Raw genomic sequence first — 6964 nt, 5'->3', positions numbered from 1 at the left:
GGGGACTGAATTAAGAAACTACTTTTCATGGTTGAAATGGACAAAACGACAAGGAAACTTAATAACTTGGAAGCAGAAGACTTCTTTGCAGACTGGAAAGATTTTAAAGACTATTTGGAAAAGTACTGGGATGTAAGAGACTATTTATTTTGCTTTGATAACTACTGAAGATTAAAGGATATTAAAAAATAGATAAAGTTATAAGAGTAAAAAATGGAGGGATAAGTTACCTATAGATCTGAGTAAAAAAGGGAGGGATGAAGAACATTTAAGAAACGAACAGGAGGTTGGAGCACTGTGGGAAGCCGAGTGGGGGGGGGGGGGGAGGAGGGTAGGATGTATAACTATATAATGTTTGATTGATGTTTGACTTTGTTTATTATATCCTAATAAAATGTTTTTTTTAAAAAAAAGAATATTGGTTACATGAGAAACATGTAACTTCCTGTGAGTAACAAACAAACATTTAACCCCAGATATACGGAGTGTTTTCAACTTGTAATACCCAACAAATACGGTCAGAGAGTCCACATGCTTCAGTCTGCTGGAGCTGCGATTCCTGCGCGGGAAGAACAGGCCAATTTGTGGGGCGGGTGCCGCAGTTCAGAGCCGGGGATGCTGGTGATAACGGCCCACCCTCCTCTGAGGGGGCTGGTTCGCGCATGACTAGCGTCATGTGCAGGGGTCGCGGCGCACAAACCTGCCCTTCTCTGCTAATTCCCGTGTGATTTTCTCCCACCTTTGTCGGCCGGTGATCCCAAGTAGTGCGGCTCTTCGACTGTGCATCTGCGCCACCGGTGTCCCTTCGATAAGCAGCGTATTCACCGATGGTGTTGAAAAGTTGCACGTGGGCAAGAGTTGGTGCGAGGAGACAAATCAATAGCACGGGTAGTGGAGGAAGGATTCCTGGAAAGGAAAAGCAGAATTAACCCAGGGAGGGACTAGGGCTCAGTGGTAGAACACCTGTTCGACGTGGCAAACAACAGGGTGGATGACAAGGACATCAGAAGAGCCCTGCTAGGTCAGACAAGTGAGGATCCATCCAGTCCAGCATCCTGTCTCACCCAGTGGCCAACGAGTTCCTCTGGAGGGCCAACAACAGGGCAGAGAGGCCGAGGCCTTCCCCTGATAAGAACATGAGAAGAGCCCTGCTGCATCAGACCAGTGAGGATCCATCCAGTCCAGCATCCTGTCTCACACAGTGGCCAACCAGTTCCTCTGGAGGGCCAACAACAGGGCAGAGAGGCCGAGGCCTTCCCCTGAGAAGGACATCAGAAGAGCCCTGCTGGATCAGACCAGTGAGGGTCCATCTAGTCCAGCATCCTGTCTCACACAGGGGCCAATGAGTTCCTCTGCAGGACCAACAACAGGGCAGACAGGCCGAGGCTCTGGGATTCAGAGGCTTAGTGCCTCCGAATGTGGTTCCCTGTAGTCACAACCAATGCTCCCTCTAAGCTGTGGAGTCCTGTGAGCAAACATTCTACTTTTTGAGCTCCCGGCATTAACGTTGTGAGTGAGCGGTTTGGCTGCCGCATAAATTAGTTTCCTCTGGAGCCCTCCTTCCTGAGCTAAGACAAAAATGTGTGAGCGGGCGGCTAAAAAACTGTGAGCTGGCTCCCACTAACTCAACCTAGAGGGAACACTGGTCACCTTGGCTAGTAGCCACTGATAGATTGATCCGCCATGAATCTGTCTAATCCCTTTTTAAAGCTGTCTGTTCCCGTGGCCATCATGAGATCCTCTGGCAGCGAATCCCACCTTTGAATCACTCTCTGTGTTAAGTATTTCCTTTTGTCTGTCCTGAACCTCCTGCCCATCAGCTTCACTGGATAGCCTAAAGTTCTAGGATGTTGGGAGAGGGAGAAATGTTTCTCTTTGTCAACTCTCTCCAGCCCTCTCTCATGTCCCCCCCTCCCTTAGTCGCCTCTTTTCTAAAATTTAAAGTCCCGGACTCGTCAGCCTTTCCTCCTAGGGACGGTGCCCCAATGCCGTAAGCATCTTGGTCTCCCCTCCGCTGCACTTTCCCCAGCTCTGCAGTGTCCTTTTGGAGATACGGGGACCAGAATTGCACACAGTATTCCAAATGAGGCCGCCCCATAGATCTATACAGGGGGCATCACAGTATTGGCAGTTTTATTCTCAGTCCCTTTCCTAATAAGCCATAACATAGCGTTTGCCTGTTAATGGGGGAGGACGCTTAGAAGAAACCCTGGTGTGTTGGTCTGGGAGGTTTGAGCTCATCGAAACACAGCCACAAACGCCAACAACCTACGCAATTTCGGATCGCCCTCCCAATTGGGGACCCTTTTGACTTCAAGCTCATTCCGTTTCTCAGACAACTGCCCTGCAATGGCTCAAGTGGTTAAGATGCTGAACTGCAGGCTGTGGAAGGTCGGTAGTTCAGCAGTTCGAGACCCGAGTTGCCGCATGACGGAGTGAGCTCCCGTCTCTAGTTCCCGCTCCTGCCAACCTAGCAGTTCGAAAGCAAGACATTGCAAGTAGATAAATAGGTACCACTTCGGTGGGAAGGTAACAGCGTTCCGTGCGCCTTGGTCTTTAGTCATGCCGGCCACATGACCACGGAAATGTCTTCGGACAGCGCTGGCTCTTTGGCTTTGAAACGGAGATGAGCACCGCAACCCTAGAGTCGGACTCGACTGGCTTTCGAGCAAGGGAGACCTTTACCTTTTACCTTGACTTCAAGCTCATTCGGTTTCTCAGACAACTGCCCTATACTGCCACCTGCTGCCTTCCCTGGGAATCACATGCAATGGCTTAACCCTCCTTTTAGCAAAATTGGACACCTACTTCCTCTCTAAGGAGCCCTCCGCTAGCTTAGAGACCTTCACAGGACTGCCGAGAGCCACCATGAGCCTCCAAACAAAGGTTCCACCTGCCCCCCCCATATGACCGTCATCCAAACGAGAAGAAGAAGAGATTGGATTTATACCCTGCCCTTCACTACCCGAAGGAGTCTCAGAGTGGCTCGCAATCGCCTTTCCCTTCCCCTCCCCACAACAGACACCCTGGGAGGTAGGTGGGGCTGAGAGAGCTCTTTTGAGGACTGCTCAGGAGAGAACAGCTCTGAGAGAACTTGTGACTAACCCAAGGTCCCACCAGCAGCTGCATGTGGAGGAGCGGGGAATCAAACCCGGTTCTCCCAGATCAGAGTCCGCGCTCCTGTCCAGGACACCAAAATATCATAACAAAAGAAATCACTTGACTAGTTGTTACCAGGCCGCTATAATAAGAAAAAGATCCACATGACCATCTGTCTGTCCATTTGTGGTGGGCATAACTCAGAAAATTATGCCAGGAATCTCAAAAGTGACTACTGACTTCAAGAGGATCCTGGGAGTTTCAGGGCCAACAATGAAAGGAATTGGAATATTCTGGCCTGGCTTTCTCACCCTTTCCGTTCCCTTTCATTCAATGAGCCAGTGCTAAAAGGCATGCGCAAAAACCTGAACCATAAGGATTTGAATGGGTTTAAACGGAAGATGCTTGCTGGACAGTACTGCGCAGCTGCAATAGGGCAACTGCATATATTTTTTGTTTTTAAAATCTTTGGACACCACCTACCACGCGTCACAAGTGACGTGCCACCCCAGTTTAGGAAAGTACTTTTTAAAAATTGTAGCTGCAGAATAAATACACCAGAGGGAAAAGAATGGTAACGTAGGCACAGAATCCGAAGTCAAGACTAAAGGCTTCCTGCTCTGGAAATGGGCCGTAAGATGTGCGTGCCTAATGGGCCAACGGCTACTAGCCCAGTGATCTCCAGGGCCCACCTGGAGACTGGCAACCCCAGCAAAGAGCTTTTGAAAGCGTGGTCTTTTGACTGCCCCATAAATGTTAATAGGTCTTTTCCGAGCCACTTAAATAGCAGCTAGGAGCTCGGACTCTAATCTGGGAGAACTGGGTTTGATTCCTCACTCCTCCACATGCAGCAGCTGGTGTGGCCTTCGGTCAGTCACAAGTTCTGTCAGCTGTTCTCTCAAGGACAGTTCTGGAAAGAGCTCTCTCAGCCCCACCTACCTCACAGGGTGTCTGCGGTGGGGAGGGGAAGGGATAGGAGATTGTAAGCCGCTCTGAGACTCCTTCGGGTAGTGAAGTGTGGGGTATGAATCCAGTCTCCTCCTCCTCCTGTTCTTCTCTTCCTCCTCCTCCTCCTCCTGCTCCCAAGCTTTTTGGTTTGAAACATCCAGTCTGAAGAAGCCTGCTGTGGATCACTATGCCGGAGTGGTGTCATGGTTAATATCGTGTCCAATTAGTATCTGAGTTCGAATCCCCACTCGGGGTATGGAACCTCACCACGTGACCTCGAGCCTAGCCTACCTCATAGGGTTGTTGTGAGGATAAAATGGGGGAGAGGAGAATGGTGTCAGCTGCTTTGGGGAGGAAGGCGGAGTACAAATGAATGAAATAAATCAATTAGCTTAATTAAACAGCCTGTGGGGGGGTTGGGTTTTTTTTTGGGGGGGGAGGTCTGTGTGTCAAACCATATCTTCCGTGGAAGATCTGAGTTCCAGTCTTCCAGTGATTTCTTTAACATTAGAAAGCCGCGGCTGTGGGCGAGTGGGATTTCTATTAGAGCTGTGACGGGACACGGAAGGAGAGGGCCTTAAACCCTCCAAATAGTTCGCCCACTGGTAATCTCACACCTGGACCTGCCTTTAATGGCAACAAGGGATTAAAAAACAGGTGGGATTTTTAAAAGAGCAGCGCCAGGGATCGGGGGTGGCTCCTTTTTAAAAAATAAAAGGAAAAAAAGCTAGAAATGGGATGAACCTTCTGCTTAACGCGTCCTTCGGAATGGTTTTGGATCCTCATCAATAATGACGTTATCGGTCCTGGGGTGCCAGTATTCCTTTCTCCCACCAGAGGGCAGTATAAGCCAAGGAGACCCACCTTCTCTATCTGCTTCCCGGCTCTTCAAATGGGATCTTTAATCAAGGCTGCTCCAAGAGGGCCCTTAAATAAACTCAAAAGAGAAGTGGAAACTGTCCGTGTAATACCAACAGGCAGGGTTTTCCCCCCTTTTCTCTCTTTTTTTAACCAAACAAAAAAGTGGGAAGTTAACCAGGCCGCAGCTACACACTCAGGTCAACCAGCTGCTTGGGTGGGCAGCGAGGGTTGTTGCCAACTTCTTGTTGTCTCCATGCGCTTGTGCTTTCCAGTGGCAGGTTGCGTGGACGGGATTAGCAACGGGTCACGTTCCTCTCCTTGTCAGGAAGAGCCACCTTTGCTGACTTCTACCGAACAGGAAGCAGGAAGTAATTTTTCCGGTCAGGAAGCGGGGGTCGGGAGGACTGAGTTTCCTCTAAGCTGTGAAGTCTCGTGAGCCAAAATTCTGCTTTGTGAGCTACTGGCATTAAAAGGTGTGAGCGAGCGATTTGGCTGCTGCATAAATTAGTTTGCACTGGAGCGGAGCCATCCCTTCCTGAGCTGAGACAAAAACGTGTGAGCCGGAGGCTGAAAAAACTGTGAGCTAGCTCACACTAACTCAGCTTAGAGGGAACTTTTCTTCAAGCCATTTTGGCTGGAGATCCTTAGTCATCTTCTGGCCATGGAACAGGGGTCACTGAGGGTGTGGTGGGGGGAGGTATTTGTGAATTTCCTGCCTTGTGCAGGGGGTTGGACTAGATGACCCTGGAGATCCCCTTCCAACTCTATGATTCTATGATCCTGCTTTGGTTAAAAATGCAAGCGCCATCTGTATTTCCCTCACCCGTCAGCCGGCAATCCAAACAGCAACAAGAAGTACCGCCTTTCGGACCAGATGCCAAACCCCGACACCCTGCTTCAGAACCGCAACTTAGGGTTGCCAATCTCCAGATGGCGGCTGGAGATCCCCCTGAATCACAACTGATCTCTGGGCTACATAAATCACTCGTGTATTTACCACTTGCTTATTTAAACCGTTTATTCCACTTCTCCTGGAGAAAATGGCTGCCTTAGGAGGTGGGACTGCATGGCATTATGCTCTCCTAAGGTTCCTCTCCTCCTTAAGAGAGCCACTTTGGTGTAGTGGTTAGGAGCGCGGACTCTAATCTGGGAGAACCGGGCTTGATCCCCCACTCCTCCACATGCAGCCAGCTGAGTGACCTTGGGTCAGTCACAAGTTCTCCCAGAGCTGTTCTCTCAAGAGCTGTCCTCAAGAGAGCTCTCTCAGCCCCACCTACCTCCCAGGCAGTGTTCTCTCTAAGCTGCGGAGTCTTGTGAGCAAAAATTCAACTTTGTGAGCTCCTGGCATTAAAGTTGTGAGCAAATGATTTGGCTACTGCATAAATCAGTTTGCTTTGGAGCCATCCTTTCTAAGCGAAGACAAAAATGTGTGAGCCGGAGGCTAAGAAACTATGATCTGGCTCACACTAACTCAGCTTAGAGGGAACATTGCTCCCAGGGTGTCTGTTGTGGAGCAGGGAAGGGAAAGGAGATTGTAAACCATTCTGGGACTCCTTCGGGTAGTGAAGGGCAGGCTGTAAATCCAATCTCTTCTCTTCTTTCTCTTAAATCCCACCCTCCCAGGTTCCACCCTCAAACCTCCAGGTCAATTCTCCCCCTAAGTCGTGGAGTCTTGTGAGCAAAAATTCTACTTTGTGAGCGACCGGCATTAAAGTTGTGAGTGAGCGATTTGGCTGCGGCATCAATCAGTTTGCCCTGGAGCCCATCCTCCCTGAGCATAGACAAAAATCTGTGAGCCGGAGGCTAAAAAACTGTGAGCTAGCTCACACTTAGCTTAGAGGGAGCACAGCTCCAGGGATTCCCGAATCCGGAGTTGGCAACCCGAATGTCGCAGGAGGGACACAAAAGTCTCCAATTCTTTGTGCCCTGCTTTCAGATACGCCGCCTCTGTACATGGAGGTTCCACTGAAGTACGACGGCTAGTATTTTAAGGCCTTCCGGGGACCTTGGAGGCGCACACCCGAGGTCTCCGGCATTGCCAGCAAAAGAGCAAGTC

Source organism: Gekko japonicus, unplaced genomic scaffold, assembly GCF_001447785.1.
Source record: "Gekko japonicus isolate JY-2015 unplaced genomic scaffold, Gekko_japonicus_V1.1 scaffold513, whole genome shotgun sequence".
Taxonomy (NCBI): Eukaryota; Metazoa; Chordata; class Lepidosauria; order Squamata; family Gekkonidae; genus Gekko; species Gekko japonicus.
This window is presented reverse-complemented; position numbering follows the sequence as displayed.